Source organism: Pseudophryne corroboree, chromosome 4, assembly GCF_028390025.1.
Source record: "Pseudophryne corroboree isolate aPseCor3 chromosome 4, aPseCor3.hap2, whole genome shotgun sequence".
Taxonomy (NCBI): Eukaryota; Metazoa; Chordata; class Amphibia; order Anura; family Myobatrachidae; genus Pseudophryne; species Pseudophryne corroboree.
In genome coordinates, this window is record NC_086447.1 from 288,962,237 (window position 1) to 288,980,083 (window position 17,847).

Sequence of the window (17,847 nt, forward strand, 5' to 3'; positions counted from 1 at the left end):
TCCAGACGTTGCACTGACCTGTAGGATGCATGCAGAGTTCACCTCACAGACGTTGACAGCTGCCCTGTGTCCATGCATTTTTCTTCCTGGCATTTCTGGTACTCCTGTAGGCAGCTCAGCCCCTGCAGCTGCCCTTTTCTCATAATTTCAGAGCCCAGGGTTCCCAACACTTACTGATGGGTGAATGTCAGGACTTGTCTTCAGCCAAAATGGGGGCGGGGCACCAGGAGCCGCGGGTGGGCGGGGCTTCAGCGGCTACTGCAGAGGAGCTTCAGGTACACTATCTGGCCAGTGAACACTGAATGGGCAATGCTTTGCATATGGCCACGCCCCCTCCCTACTGCTCTACGTCCCCTTCTCTTCTAGTAATGCCGCGGACAGTGTGCCTGAGCATCCCCAGCCTGTCTCTAGTTCTCGATGTGGGAGCTGCGCGGGCCATGGAATTAGCCGGGGCCCCATAGCAGCTGCATCCCCTGCCAGGTTAGCACTGCTCCCGTTACTGCCGACAGCTCTATAAGCGCATGGTTGGCGCTGCTGCTGGTGAGGGGGCAGGCGGCTGATGCTGGTGAGGGGCGGGCGGGCGGCTGATGCCTCTCCTCAATCTCCCCTGCCCTCCGTAACACGCAAAAGTTTATTTAAAAAAAATGGTCCTGTGAGTTGTAAGGGGACAGTAGTGGCCGCCCTCCAGCGGCCGGCGCTCTAGGCAGCTGCCTAAAGCTGCCTAATGGTAGCGCCGGCCCTGCTTAGGTATGACCTCAGGTCACATATTCGCAGATCCCTACACGGGGGTAGCAAGTACAGTAGCATGGCTACTGAAGAGCAACAGTCCCCGCACTGGAGCAAAACTGAATTGCTCCATAAACCTCCTAATGATACTCTGTGGACCCCTTCATTCAAAGTAAAGCATTCATTACCTCTAATACCAAGAAATAATGACACGGAGACTTGAATTTGGCAGAAAAATTGCTAGCTATTTATAGTACCCTAACCATTAGCAAACCTGTAAATTGAAAATTTTGTTAACATGCCGATTCAGCCGGCATATGGTGGCAGAAAAAAGAACGGCTCTATTGAACTGACGCTAACCTTAAAAACGTTAAAATTCAAAACTATCCTAATTTAAATACAAACTATAAAATCGGTAATAGGTGCCCAACTCAACCCCCACGGTGACTACCCACCCTGATGGGTGCCTGCCGCTGCCGCCGGACGGGTGGTCGAGCGGCCTTAAAAGTCGATGGAGGTGAGTGCACCTAAACCACACCAAACTGTAAATCACTACAGCCTACAAGACAAACTACAACCTGCCGTTCTTTTCCGCCAATAAAATAGCCAACGATAAAACCAGCCAACAATTCAACGCCAAGGCACTCCGTGCCAGAACCTCTACCAACAGGGCGGGAAGGCAATTCAGCAGCAAGAGAGACCAAGCTGGCCTAGCATTCCCTATATATATTAACCCTCTCCCTTTTCCAACGGCTGTACTTTCCTCACAGCTAGGTCCACCCCTCACAGGATGTTTAACTCTTTCCATTCCTATGCAGTCATTTCTCTCTCCTAAACCTCCTAATGATACTCTGTGGACCCCTTCATTCAAAGTAAAGCATTCATTACCTCTAATACCAAGAAATAATGACACGGAGACTTGAATTTGGCAGAAAAATTGCTAGCTATTTATTGTACCCTAACCATTAGCAAACCTGTAAATTGAAAATTTTGTTAACATGCCGATTCAGCCGGCATATGGTGGCAGAAAAAAAGAACGGCTCTATTGAACTGACGCTAACCTTAAAAACGTTAAAATTCAAAACTATCCTAATTTAAATACAAACTATAAAATCGGTAATAGGTGCCCAACTCAACCCCCACGGTGACTACCCACCCTGATGGGTGCCTGACGCTGCCCCCGGACGGGTGGTCGAGCGGCCTTAAAAGTCGATGGAGGTGAGTGCACCTAAACCACACCAAACTGTAAATCACTACAGCTAACAAGACAAACTACAACCTGCCGTTCTTTTCCGCCAACAGCGAAAGACTCCTCCCCAGAGTCTTCGCACCGCCACCATAAACTCAACCTAACTCCTGCAACACTAGAAACAGATCCTCCAGGAAAAGCATCATCCCCTCATTGGACAGATGCACACCATCAGGCCGAAAAAGGTGACTGTCTCGGAACAGAATCCTAGGGTGGCGAACCACTTTGCCTCCGTGGGACAACACCCACTTCGCCACCGCCCCATTCACCTTCTGCCTGGCCTCGTCAATCAGGCGACCGTCCGCCACACCTCGCCAACTCAACCTTGGCACCATCATTGAGAACACCAAGACACAATTGGTCCATGCTGCGGCCACACTGGCCAGATCCTTTATCATGGCCCACCGCAGCTCCAAAGATGTCCTCTTCCCCAGGTCGTTGCCACCTAAGTGGACAACCAGCACCCTAGGGACTCCATGCTCGCTGGCCTGACTGACTAGTCTACTCTTCAGCTCTTTCCACATCATCCCCCGCCAACCAAGCCAACGAACGCCATGAGCCCTAGGAAACATCTGTGCCCCCTCCGAGGCCAAAAACCTGGCTGCCCAATACACATAAGAGTGGCCAACCACCCAGATAGCCAAGTCATCTTCTACCCAACCTGAAGAGAAGGAAAGGGGTAAAAATTGGTTACTAAGTATCTATAGCAGTGTTATTAAACGCATTAACCTGAAGGATCTGCCAAAAGAAAAAATCGGGTTTTCGTTTATTGCAGAAGTCACGGCCTAGCGATCTGCACAAGCTTCCAGCCAATTTGAAGCAGAACATGAACACACAATGGGAAGATCAAAATTAAAATAAGAAAATAAACGGGAGAGGGGGGGGGGGTATAAAATGGGAAAAACATGTAAGAACTCAGCTAGAGGTGAAAGCGTAAAAACCTGCTGAGGGACTTTGATTAGAACTGATCAGCCGAATTGTGGATTAGAATTCAGTCCGTCAAGTCAGGCAAAAAATCGCAAAAGAACTCCAGACCCACGCTGCAAGCAGCGGCGAGTGGCTAATCCCTGAGTAGGATAAAACGGGGAGACAAACAGACGCACAACACAAGAACGTACTGAACTGTAACAACATGACTTATAACAACTACAACTAAGCAAAACCCCATGCAAGCAAACAGCTCATGCAACGGGGCGAATATATCGTCTGTAACTTGACGACTTCCATCGCCCCACCACCTGGATTTCAGCCACGGAAAACCCTGCCGACGCAGCCGACGCCGCAGCCCCGATGAGGAAGGAATGCGTCCCGAAAGCAGCGGGTGGAAGGCCCAAGCTCGCCAGACAGCGACCCAGCATCCAACGAAACTGATATTTCGTCACTGGCAGACCGTCATAATGAAGCAACCACGACCCCCGACCATCGGGCCGTACTGCCGCATATTGAACTGCCAACCTCACTGGGCAAATGCTCTCCTCGAGTGCCGGAACCAAGGTGACCCATCGACCTCTACCTACTTGGTCCATCTTAGAGCGACGCAATCTGCACAGCAAGGACCTCTCACCCACCACCACGTCCTCGAGAAGCATGTGCGAATCTGCTCGCTTAGAAGGCGCCACCAGCTTCGAAACCCGAAAGGCACCGTGATAAGCCATTGAGAACACCAAACTGAACAGCAGCGACTCAAACATGGACGACGCGATACCGCCAACCGCCCTGATGACAGCCGGAAGCAAGGCCGCATCAATGAGCCGCCTCCTATCAGGCGGCGTCGGCGCCACGCGCGCCCATCCCTTCATCGCCTTAAGCAGAATCCCGCTTTTCGTCACGTCAGGGACACCCTTGATTTTGCTAAAGAACGAAATACCAACCAAGTACCGGGATACCACCGCTCTGGACCTACCCGTAACAAACAGCTGCCAAATAAAAGAAAGCATCATCCGATGCCCGCTCTTACCTTGTTGACTTCGTCCTCGGACAAACTCCTCCCACTCGCTCCAAGCTTGTTCGTAAGCCTTGAGCGTGTTCGGAGCGACTGACCGCATCGCTAGACCCTCCAGTCCGGCCCGATCTCCTGCCAGACATAACCGGGACATTGAAAACCTTGCTTATCGGCCTCGGGTGCCAACAAACAAAACCTCTCCCACTGACCTCGTGACAATGCGTCGGAAATTCCGTTCTCCAGCCCAGGCACATGCTGCGCGCGGAACCACACATTCCTATGCAAGCATGTCAACAGCAACTGCCCCAGCACCCTCAGGACCACCAGCGACTTCGCCCTTTGGTTATTTATCGCATGCACCACGCCCAGATTGTCACATCTAAACAAGATGCTGCGATGCGCCAGACGATCGCCCCAAACCTCCAGCGCCACCATAATGGGGAATAGCTCCAGCAGCAAAAGGTCCTTAGTTAAACCCTCGCGATGCCATTCCGCCGGCCACGAGGCCGCGCACCAAGATCCCTCCAGATAGCAACCGAACCCAGAGGAACCCGCCGCGTCGGTAAACAGCTGCAGCCCAGCGCTGTCGACTGTTGGGGCTTGCCATATACACACCCCGTTGAAGTCCTCCAGGAACGAGGCCCATACGGCCAATCCCTCTGAATCTCGAAGGACAAGCGCACGAAATGATGAGGTCTGGCACACCTTGCAGTCGCCCTTTCCAGCTTCCGGCAAAAAACCCTGCCCATCGGGATAACCCGACAAGCAAAGTTCAAAATGCCCAGCAAGGACTGCGCCTGCCGCAGAGTGACTTTGCGCGACCTTCCGAACCGGCAGATAGCCTCGCGGAGCTTCGCAACCTTGTCCGGAGGCAGTCGACACGATCCCGCCACCGTGTCGATTTCTATCCCCAAAAATGACAAACAGGAGACCGGCCCCTCTGTTTTATCCTCGGCCACGGGAACGCCGAAGTGAAAAAACAGAGCTCGGATGCTGAACAGCAAGTCCCCGCACCGTGGTGAATTTGCCGGACCCACACACAGGAAGTCATCGAGGTAATGGGCGACCCCGTGACCCCCTGACGAAGACTCCATGCACCAATGTAGGAATGTGCTAAACCGTTCGAAAAACGAGCAGGACACGGAACATCCCATGGGCAAACACTTGCCGATGAAATACTCCGATCCAATCCGAAAACCCATAAAACGGAATGAGTCCGGATGCAACGGCAGCAACCGAAACGCGGATTCCACATCTATCTTAGCCATAAGGGCCCCAGGCCCGTAACTACGGACCAGCTCTAGCGCCTCGTCAAACGACTGATACACCACCGAGCAATGAGCCGGCGGTATCGCGTCGTTGACCGACGACCCCGACGGGTAAGAAAGATGTTGAATGAGCCTAAAAGCACCTGGAGTCTTCTTGGGAACCACCCCCACTGGGGAGATGACCAAGTCATCCACCGGGGGTGAGTTAAACGGTCCCTCCATCCTACCCAGCCTAACCTCCTTATCCACTTTCTCCCGCAGAACCGACGGCAAGGCACGAGCAGACTGGAGATTCCGTTGGGCCCGGACCGAAACCTTGCTCGCAACAGGCAAGCGAAAACTAAAATGAAAACCGTAAAACACAAACTGCGCGTCCGCCCTATTAGGATACCACTCCAACCACTTGCCCATTGTATCCAAATTAATTGGCGTTTGAGCTCTGCGGAGCGCTCCCGCTTGCGCCAGAACTTGGGTAATTTTGCTTACCCCGGGCACCCTGGCGACTGCCTTTAAAGCAGGTAGAGGCTGGGTGGGAGCCGCCACATTGCAAGCACAAATGTCGAAACCGACACTGCTTGCCGAAGGAACAGGACGCATTGTTAAATGCAAAGTACTTCCCTTTTGCGACGGCCTGCCCCCCTCCGCGGACGGCCGACCTACCTGCCTTGCCCGATCCACCGTCCGCGCCGGTCCCTTGGGCGGACGACCCTGCGCGGTGCCCGTCCGCCCCCGGAATCCGGGGCTCCCTAGCCTCTTGAGAAGCCCGGGTGACTTGGAGCCAGACTTCGACGTCCTTGCAACCGAAGTCTATCACCTGCAAGCAGTCCTGCTTTTCCCGGAATTTCTCGTCATACATCCGCCATTCGATGCCCGACGATGTGCGCTGCATGTCGTGGATTAAATGCAGGTATCTAATGACGTTCATATGCTCGTCCGGCCTATCTTCCAGGTAACAAGCCGCGAAGACACAAAAACCGGCCAGCCAGTTATCGAAGGTACGGAAAGCCTCGGCCCCGATGCCCTTCTTTGCTGACGCCGACTTATAGTCCTTTTTTGCGTCCTTCGTCAAGACGAACATATCAACGTAATCCCCCCTGCATATCTTCCTACGGCAGCTGTCCCTCAGACCCCGCATCACGGCAGTGTAATCGCAGTGGACTACCCCAGGCAAGTCGCGGCGCTTCTTGGCCCTGCGAGCGTCCTTGCTAAGCCGCTTCCGTCTCTTCCATCTCTCCTGCTGACCCGCCGCCCTCTTGGCGTATTTCGTCGCGCGCTTCTTCGCCCTAGTCGTACTACTAACTTCGGACGCCGGCGACGACAGAGAAGAAGAGGAAGAGCTGCGAGAACTAGAGCGCGTGCTGGAGCTCGACCCCAATTGTTCCACCTCACCTGATGCCGTCGACTGCTCGGACACGGAATCCTCCGGTGTGGCAAATGCGACATCATCATCCTCGGTCTCCGCCATCTTAACTTCTCCGCGATCACCTGAAGAAGAAGACGTAGCAAAGGACCCAGACAACAATCGCGGCGCATGCCTAGCACCCCTGGGCGTAGGCGTCCCCGCTTCGCTCTCCCGTTCGTCCCGCATGGCACGATAATCCAGCTGCGCCGCAGCCGCCCCCAGCTCCCGGCAGGCGCGAGCAACTCATTGCGCCGCCGACACCGACCGCGTACCGGACCCGCCTGCTACTGCATGCGAGCCGGTATGCCTTGCCACCGCCGGGGACGCGGCAGCGGCCAGCGGGCCCAATGCCGCCACCACAGTGGACAGGGCTGACGCCAGCTCCCCAGTGGGGTCCTGACCACCCCAAAATTCGTTGCCGTCCTGTGCGGGCTCCCCTGACAATGCCGGCGTGCGCCTTCCCGCCCGACGCCCGACAGGTGCCGACGGGGGGCCCGACGCCCGGGGCCCAGACCGGCCTGGTGGAGAACCGGCAGCGCCCCTGACCACCAGCGGTCCTGTCCCCCACCAGTCGCTGTTCTCCCCTTGCGCTTGCCTCACGGTGCCAGCGCTGCCCCCTCTACCAAAACCCCCGCGCGCACCCTCCCCCCGCAGGTCGGAGCTCCCCCCGCCCGCTGGGAGGGCGCCGCGGCGTGACTCTCCTCTGCCCTGTGCATTATAACCCACGCTGTCTCCCCCACTGCCTCTCCCCCTCCCTCGCTCCCCGCCGGACTCTGGCTGCAAGGGAGTGAGCCGGGGAGACCCGCGGCTCCGCTGCGCGCACGGCGCCGCCTGTGGAGAGTGCGGGCTCCTCTTCCCGCCACCAAGCCCCCGGCCGTGCCGTCTTGGGATGCTGACGGACGAGACCCCGCGACGGGCCTCGTCCGCCCTGTTACCGCCCACAGTCCCCTTGGCCCCCCTCGCCTGGCACCGCTTCGTGGCCGCGACGAGGGGGAAGAGACCGGGGACGAGGGTCTCGGGCGCCCGGCACAGAGGTTTCCACCGCTGTACCGGGAGGGGAGGGCCGATGCCCGTCCACCTCCGGGCATTCTGACTGCACCCCCCGCCCTCCCCGCCGCCCGCGCCCGGCCGGCAAAACCGGCACGGCCCCAAGCGGCCAGGACGAGCGGGTCCGCTCGCCCCGTCCATACCGGCGCCCGTGAAGGCCCCAGAGGACGCGAAGCCGTCCACAGGGCCAGCCAGCCCATCCTCGGGCCCAGCCCCACCGCCTGATGAGCGGTAACGGGCTGGGGTCCCGGCGGAACGGCGAGGGCGAGATGAAGCCATTACAAAAGCAGTGGTTGATGTAGAAGTGGCTGTTAGAAATCACTAAAGGAACAGTACACAGGCCAATTAGAGGAGAGACTCTGCTATGCAGCACTCACCCAGGCAAAGGCAATTCAGCAGCAAGAGAGACCAAGCTGGCCTAGCATTCCCTATATATATTAACCCTCCCCCTTTTCCTCACAGCTAGGTCCACCCCTCACAGGATGTTTAACTCTTTCGATTCCTATGCAGTCATTTCTCTCTCCTTATTTAAATATCCTCCACCACAGCTTGCGCCCCCCCCCCCCCCCCCCCCCCGATGATGATTCTCCCCCTAAAGAACTACAGTACTGTAGACCCAAAATATACAGTAAACACTGTAAATATGAGCTATGGTGATGGCGGCTATGGCTGAGGACACTCATATAAAGAATCCTCTGTCTGGAGCACAGTGAATTAATAGAAACAGAACTCTGACCTTGGTCTTTACTATGAAAGCCAATTCCAGGTTGTTTTTTCAATCCCAGTACTCGGGATTGAGAAAAAAAATCAATCCCGAAATCCCAGGATTGAGTCATCCTTCTGTCCCTCAGTCCTTATCCCTCTCCTTCCTCTGTCCCTCAGTCCTTATCTCTCCTCCCCTCTTCCTTCAGTCCTTACCCACCCCCCTCTGTCCCTCAGTCCTTATCTCTCTCCCCCTCCATCCTTCAGTCTTTAGGTGGAATGTAATGAAGTCTGAGTTCGGCGGCCATGCGTGATGCTGGACGAACTCTAAAGTCTTTTTAAAGGGCCAATAATTTATAAGGCTAAACCATGCCTAGTAAATGAATGCCCCTTTAAAAAAGTCTGAGTTCGGCCAGCATCCAGCATGGCAGCCGAACTCGGACCTCATGACATCCCGCCTAAAGACTTAGGGACAGAGGAGGGAGAGAGATAAGGACTCTGTCCCAAGTCCTTATCTCTCTCCACCCTCTTCATTCAGTCCTTATCCCCCCTCCATCCCTCAGTCATTATCTCTCTCCCTCCTCCATCCCTCAGTCATTATCTCTCCCCCCTCTGTCCTTATCTCTCTCCCCCCTATTCATTCAGTTCTTACCCCCTCTGTTCCATAGTCTCTCTCCCCCTTAGTCCTTATCTCTCTCGTTCTCTGTCCCTCAGTCCTTATCTCCCCCCAAACTAAGTACCGGCCAGGAGTAAGACTGATGAGCCCTCTACTCTGCTTGTGTGCTCCTTTCCTCGGCTTCCTGTGCTTTGAGCCTAAGAGTCACTGTACCGCAGTGTCCTCCTCCACTTAAGCAGGTGGGCCAGACTGTACTGCAGGACATCTGACGTCAAACTGTGCACAGCCAGGTGGCCGGGGAAGCAGGGCAGTGTCTGAGCGAGTGCTGCAGGTGATCAGCGCTGGCCGGCATTAACAAAATAAATCATGCTCACTGATACCGAAATCCCAGGATTGGAAGCTCCAATTCCGGGATTCAAATCCTGCTAATTTTAGGACAAAACCACGGGATCCTGCCTATCTTGATCCCAGGATTGACCACCCTAGTCTTTACCATCCATTTACTCCTCCTTCAGTCCTTTGCTCTCTTTTTCCCTGATTACATTCAGTTTATTTCATGCACACAATGCATTAATTTATGCAAAATTATAACATACGTAATCCTGTTAACAATTGTGTAGGGTCTATGAAAATGTTGAAAAAAATCTATTATTAGTAATAGTTATAATGTAATTTTGTCTCCAGTATATATTTCACATTCTGTATATATTTCTTTTTATTTTTCTCTTATGCAATGCATAAAAGCGCCTAAAGATCTCATTTTAAAATATCTGTAGGAATTGACAATTGCATCCATCAGGAAGTTAACCAATCTCTGGTATGATACTGTACCTTGCGTAATATTCTTTATACTGCATAGAATCCATGCATTCCTCCAGTCTATCTAACAGTGAATCATGCAGAATAGCAAACATGATGATAATAATAATAATAATAATAATAATAATAATAATAATAATAATAATATGACAAAATGCTTAAGGGGTCAGGATTGAAATTATATTCAGCAGCGGCTACTTTGTGTCTCTAAAATCGTTACGATATAGGCATGATATATATTCAGATCCGCTTACTAGAGCGTATTGAGCTTATCCAGGCCTCTGCTATTCTGGTACATTACATTGGGGATTTGAATCATCATGATACACTTGCGGACATTGGAGCATATTACGCACGCTTGGAGAGTACTCCTAATTGACTTTTCCATCGGTTGACTCTGCACACTATTTTGTAAGGATCTCCAATGCCAGTCATTTTGCTGGACTATGCTTATACTGGTCGTATGAGACTTTTAAACCTTTCTATATATATTTAATAACACAATACTAGCCAAGTTGCAATCCCTGCTGTATTGCTGCTTAGACTATGAACTACAACATGCTGTGACTTTCCGAGTTGTAAGCAACTTCTGTGTCATTGTGTATTATCTGTTTATTATGTTGCGTATTTAGTAATTTTTTTTTTACTTTGTTGGATTAGATTTAATTTTAATTCAAACTTTGATTAAATCACACATTAATTAAATTATTCCAAATTGTATCGTTTTTAAACACTACATTTTTAGCTTTGTGATATTGCACTGCATGTTTTCAATATTTCACTCACATAAGCGATTAAACTAAGACTGTGGGGCATAATCTGGAAATACTGTATGTTTTGAACACGTGTAATAGAATTTGCAAACAGATTGTCGGGAGCAAGTACAACTAGGCAGCGGACTTGAGAGATCAAGGTAATTATTGTGTTGTCAACAAAAATAGAGATGTCAGTTAGGTAACTTCTGTTTGCTCGAGGGAATAGTATTAGCACCATTTTAAAATATTTTGTTTAACAGAGGTAGCATGAGGACATTCAAGTTGAAATGGCAGAGAGTCTTTTAGTAAGTAGAGATGTGCACTTACCCGTGTTTTAGGTTTGGTTCAAATTTGTTGTCGGAATTTGGCTTTAGTTTTGCCAAAACCACCCTCACAGGTTTTGGTTTTGGATGAGTAATTTTTTGAAAAATTATTATTATTATTATTATTATTATTATAAAACAGCTAAAATCACATAATTTGGACCTTTTTCTTGTTCCTATAGTGATATTAACCTCAATAACATTAATTTCCAGTCAATGGCACATCTAGGAAACGTGGCACATCTAGGAAACAGAGGGGCAATGCAGTGGCAGGCAGGATAACAGTTTAATAAACTATAAAATCCCATAAAAAGTAACCAAGAATGTTTTCATTAATCAAGAACTAGTTCAGAGACCCGAGGGCAGTACAGGGAAATGGAAATGCAGTATATAGTCTAAGGCAGATAAAAGAATGATTGATTGATTGATTGATTGATTGATTGATTGATTGATTATTAGAAAAAAATGAAAATTGAGATGTGAACTATATTGACCTTCTGTTTTGCAGCAACTCAAGAGAGAAAAGGCGATAAAAGACTACAAAAATTATCAATTGATTGCTTAATTAAAATTAACATGTGTGAGATTTAGATCAAGAGCTGTCGGCTTTTGTGCATGGGGAAAAGGGCCATAAAATACAAGAATGATTAATTGATTGATTGATTGATTGATTGAAATTAACATGTCTGAGGCACCTCATAATTTCTTGTTAAAAAATCTGTTAGTACAGATTTTACAACAATAAAAAAACAATAAAAATGTTTCTCTGCAAAATCAACCATGCCCCCAAATAGCCCATAATTAAAGAAAAGTAGTGTAAGATGAAGTTGTCCTTGGGCCTTCCTTCTCACCCTTAGGTTGTATATTAAACAGGACATACACAGTTTAATAAAGCAAGCACTTCAGTGACAGGGACTGCCACTTTTGTGGCTGAAGTGCTTGGATTGTTTGGGCCGCACAAAACAAGCTACTAGTGGCTTTACGGGAGCTAAGCTAAAAGTGCTGTCAATTATCTCTGCAGTGGCAAAATGTCATCATTATCATCCTCATCCTCACCCTCATCAGTATGTACATCATCTTCACACAATATTAATTCATCCCCATTGGAATCCATCATTACAGAAGTCTTTGTAGTTTGATATAATTGCTGGTAAAAGTCTTGCTTGTGGAATTTGTAGTTCATTTTGATAAACATAATCTTTCCCAAATTTTGAGGAAGTAGCCTCCTAAGCCAGTTGCTGACAAGGTTCCCGGCTGAAAACTCTTTCTCAGTACACACTGGAGGGTGAACAGCTCAGGGAATGCAAAGCCAGTTTGTTTAAGGGCCCTCCAAATTGCCTTTTTTCCCTTCCACTAGTCAAAAGGACTGTCTGACATACCTATTTGTACACTGTCATTGAAATAATCCTCCACCATTGCATAGTTACATAGTTGTTGAGGTTGAAAAAAGACAAATGTCCATCGAGTTCAAATTGTATATATATATTTTTTTATATTAAATAAATGCTGTATCCTTGGATATTTTTTTCCGATAGGAATTTATCTAATCCATTTTAAATGGTTATTGTATCAGATGGAGTCATGGTAATTGTGTCACTAATTTTGGGACATGTCGGTTTGTAGCCCTGCCGTCTAATGTACCTGCGATGTTGGTGTGTAGCCCTGTTGTGTAATGTAGCTGCGATGTCTGCATGTAGCCCTGCCAGTCTGATGGAGGTGCCCAGTGGGGGCTCAGGTTCCCACCCCCCCTCTTACCTGGAAGCAGTAGCTGCAGATTTTCTTCCCAGCCCAGCACTCGCTGCTGTATGCTGGGCTGCAGTGTGGCCCGGGAAGTGCTTAAAATAAAAAAGTTTGTATTTATTTAGGCCATGCACCCTGAAAAGGAATGGGCCCAGCCAGGCTCTCTACTGCCCTGGCTGGGAGGCATGCCATGCTTCTGTGAGTGGGTGCTTCTCATGTGTTAGACATGCCCCAAAGAGGTGTGGCCATTTCTCAGCATGCTGCCATGTACTGAAATGTCGGTGTGATGTCAGTATGTGTCCCTGCTGTGTAATGTAGGCAGAGACAGATTGGGATGGAAAATCAGCCCGGGAAATGTATGGAAGCAGCCCTAATAGGGTGCGGTCTGATGAAGGGGATGGGTTCCCTCCTCATATGGCCTTATTGTATGCAAGTGCGACCGTCCTTGCATCTTTTGCTGCAGTTGTGTCTGAGACCAGGGGCGGATTGGGAACACTGGGGTCTATTTGCTAAGCCTTGGGTGGAGATAAAGTGGATTGAGTTAAAGTACCAGCTAACCAGCTCCTAACTGTAATTTTTCAAACCCAGCCTGTGACATGGCAGTTAGTAGCTGATTGGCTGGTACTTTATCTCCGTCCACTTTATCTCCATCCAAGTCTTAGTAAATCGACCCCTAAAAGTAGTAAAACATACAGTGTAGCCATGGCAGCATCAGTGGATGGCAGTGTTGCTGTACTGCAGAGATGGAATTACAGAATGAATGGGGACAATGCAGTGTACTGAGTGTGGTGGTCTGCCTATCACATGGGGGTGGGGCCACATGAAAACACACAGAGCAGACAATGGAAATAAAACAATAGGGTACTTAAAATGGTGCAAGGCAGCTTTAACTGGTTTGATTCCCTAACGGGATGTCACCACACCACACTAAAAACAGTTAAAAAATGCAAAAGAGTATAAGCGCCACAATGTAACACAAACATATATAAAGTATACGTTCCTTATGACTGTTGATTTCTGTTCTTCTGTTTCTTTATTGCCCACTGATTCAATTGTGATGATTCACTCTCAGCGGTTGTGTGAAACAGAAAACAGGTGGAGATACAATGTGTAGTATTGTCTTATACAATTCTCCTTCTGATTTAAACAGTCCTTATCGCATAAAGGTTGGAAATAATCACGACAAAGACTAAGTATACAGGTGAGGAGCGTACCCCAACTCAAACTAAAGCCAAGTGTTCCTTAAAAAGGTTTTTAAAGTGTTAAAAATTCTGAAAAAAATTGCGTGGGGTCCCCCCTCCTAAGCACAACCAGCCTCAGGCTCTTTGAGCCGGTCCTGGTTGACAAAATATGGGGGGGGAAATGACAGGGGTTCCCCCATATTTCATCAACCAGCACCGGGCTCTGCGCCTGTTCCTGGTTCCAAAAATATGGGGGACAAAAAGCGTAGGGGTCCCCCGTATTTTTAAAACCAGCACCGGGCTCCACTAGCCAGGTACATAATGCCACAGCCGGGGGACACTTTTATAGTGGTCCCTGCGGCCATGGCATTACATACCCATCTAGTCACCCCTGGCCGGGGTACCCTGGAGGAGTAGGAACCCCTTAAATCAAGGGGTCCCCCCTCCAGCCACCCAAGGGCCAGGGGTGAAGCCCGAGGCTGTCCCCCCCATCCAAGGGCGGTGGATGGGGGGCTGATAGCTTTGTTTACAAAATGTGAATATTGTTTTTAGTAGCAGTACTACAAGTCCCAGCAAGCTTCCCCCGTAAGCTGGTACTTGGAGAACCACAAGTACCAGCATGCGGTGGCAAACCAGGGCCACTGGTACCTGTAGTACTACTACTAAAAAAATACCCCCCAAAAAAACAGGACACACACACCGTGAAAGTATAAGTTTATTACATACATGCACACCTCCAAACATGCATACTTACCTATATTCCCACGAGGCTCGGTCCTCTGCTCCCTGAAGAATCCTTGGAGTACCTGTGAAAAAAATTATACTCACATAATCCAGTGTAGATTCTGTCCTTTGTAAAATCCACGTACTTGGCAAAACAAAAAAACGGAAACCCGACCACGCACTGAAAGGGGTCCCATGTTTACACATGGGACCCCTTTCCCCGACTGCCAGGACCCCCCCTGACTCCTGTCAATGGAGCGCCTATGCGCTCCATTGTATCCAATGGTGGGAACTTTGCGGTCAGCGGTTGACCGAAAGTAACCTCACCGCTGACCGCAAAGTTCCCACCATTGGATACAATGGAGCGCATAGGCGCTACATTGTATCTCTGCCGTGTGCTGCCTCACAGACACTAGAGGAGCACACAGCCAATCAGGAGAGTGCCACGACGTGGCGCTCCCTGATTGGCTGAAGAGTCCCTCTTTGACAGGAGTCAGGGGGGGGTCCTGGCAGTCGGGGAAAGGGGTCCCATGTGTAAACATGGGACCCCTTTCAGTGCGTGGTCGGGTTTCCGTTTTTTTGTTTTGCCAAGTACGTGGATTTTACAAAGGACAGAATCTACACTGGATTATGTGAGTATAATTTTTTTCACAGGTACCCCAAGGATTCTTCAGGGAGCAGAGGACCGAGCCTCGTGGGAACATAGGTAAGTATGCATGTTTGGAGTTGTGCATGTATGTAATAAACTTATACTTTCACGGTGTGTGTGTGTCCTGTTTTTTTGGGGGTATTTTTTTAGTAGTAGTACTACAGGTACCAGTGGCCCTGGTTTGCCACTGCATGCTGGTACTTGTGGTTCTCCAAGTACCAGCTTGCGGGGGAGGCTTGCTGGGACTTGTAGTACTGCTACTAAAAACAATATTCACATTTTGTAAACAAGGCTATCAGTCCCCCATCCACCGCCCTTGGATGGGGGGGACAGCCTCGGGCTTCACCCCTGGCCCTTGGGTGGCTGGAGGGGGGGACCCCTTGATTTAAGGGGTTCCCACTCTTCCAGGGTACCCCGGCCAGGGGTGACTAGTTGGGTATGTAATGCCAGGGCCGCAGGGACCACTATAAAAGTGTCCCCCGGCTGTGGCATTATGTACCTGGCTAGTGGAGCCCGGTGCTGGTTTTAAAAATACGGGGGACCCCTACGCTTTTTGTCCCCCGTATTTTTGGAACCAGGACCAGGCGCAGAGCCCGGTGCTGGTTGAAGAAATATGGGGGAACCCCTGTCATTTTTTCCCCCATATTTTTTCATCCAGGACCGGCTCAAAGAGCCCGAGGCTGGTTATGCTTAGGAGGGGGGACCCCACGCAATTTTTTTCCCAGTTTTTGCACTAAACAGACCCTTTCCCATAGATAACCATGCACAGATCTCACTGATCCGTGCATGGTTATCCAAACTCGACTGGAAAAAGCAGGTCTATTTTTTTGCTGCTTTTTTTAACGAATCGAAAAAAAACAGACCCGCACTTGAGCACTCAGAAACTAACACCCAAATCCGAATGAATAGTGAATGCCCGTATTGTATGAAATAACAGCCGTGTTTGACCGATGGTCTATTCATTCGTATTTCAGAACTTTGCAAATCACACCATTACGAATAGTCCAAACACTGCCGAGAATGGTGCTTAGTGAATTCCCGGATTGGGACTTAGAAAAAAAAACACAAATAGGACAAACTCGAATTCTTAGTAAATATTGGCCAAAGTCTGCACAAATATTTGGAGTCCGGACTATCTATAGTGCAGATGTTGGTAAAAATACCTTAATGTTTGTCTCCTGAGATCAAGAGAGGTGTCATAGTGTCACAGGTGTCACAGAGCAGACCCCACAGACACATTGGCCTACCAGGACTCTTCCTGGTGAGCCCTATGGCCAATCCGCCTCTGAATGTAGGTGTGATGTCAGTATGGAGCTCTGCCGTGTAATGTAGCTGCAATGTCGGAGTGTCGCCCCACTGTGTGATGTAGCTGCGATGTCGGTGTGTAGCCCTGCTGTGTCATGTAGCTGCAATGTCGGTGTGGATGTCAGTGTGTAGCCCTGCTATGAAATGTAGCTGCAATGTCGGTGTGTAGCCCTGCTATTTAATGTAGCTGAGATGTCTGTGCTCAGCCTTGCCGTGTAATTTAAGTGTGATGTCGGTGGCTAGCCCTTCCATGTAATGTAGGTGTGATGTTGGTGTGTAGCCCTGCCATGTAATGTAGCTGTCATGTCAGGGTTTAGCTCTGCTCTGTAATGTAGCTGTCATGTTGGTATGTAGCAGGGGCGTCAGAACGTTTTTAGGTTGGGGGCAAGATATAATCTCATTTTGGCGCCCCTAAATTGCTGAATCGCTAAATGTCACCCCCCCAAGAGTGCCTTTGGGAGACTGCCATACAAAATTAAGTATAGGTAAATGTTTGACACTGACATACAATACAGCAGGGGTATTCCACATGTGGCCCTCCAGCTGTTGCGGAACTACAGATCCCAGCATGCCCTGCCATCCTTTTGCTATTAGGACATTAGGCCAGGTCCACACAAAATACATTGAAAATGCCAGATCAACATGAAATACATTGAAAATACCAGATCCACACTAGTAGGTAAATGTATTATAGCGGCATGCATCGTGCCGCTATAATACTTCCTGCTTTGCTCATTACAGAGGCGAAGCAGGAAGAGACATCAACAAGATGTATGAACATCTTGTCTGACGAAGCGGGGGAGTGAAAGCTCACGCCTCCGGCGATGACCCCCTGAACTCACAACTAATCAGCTCAGAGCTAACGCACTGTATCTCCTTCCCAGACGACTCCTCTGCACATGCACAGGATCTCGCTACTATCACGGGATCCCCAGCGCACTCCGGAGTCGGCACCTGCCCCAGTCAGGGACAGCTCTGTCCCTGCTGTGGTCTATGGGCATCACCACCTGCAGCTGTCGCACAGCCCGCGCATATCGGCCTGCTATCTTTCAGATGGCAGTGCCGATATGGACAAGGTCGTATAGCGCATAACGTGCGCTATACCGCTTCTCCCCTATATCGCAAAGTAATACATTTACCATAGGTGTGCGCAGGGGGGGTGCCTGGTGCGCACAGGCACCCCTTAATGTCCGGCACCCCGATCTCACATGCCTGATGCAGCGATCGCAGAGCAGGCTGATTACTGTCTCCTCTGCGCTGCACCCTGTCAGGACTGCATTACTGACTGGGCGCCTGGGTTAATCGAGAGTGCCACTGCCACCGTCTTTCAAATTCCCAGCTCCACCACCATGTACAAAAACAGTGTGATGTGACGTGATTACGTCATGCTGCTCGCACGC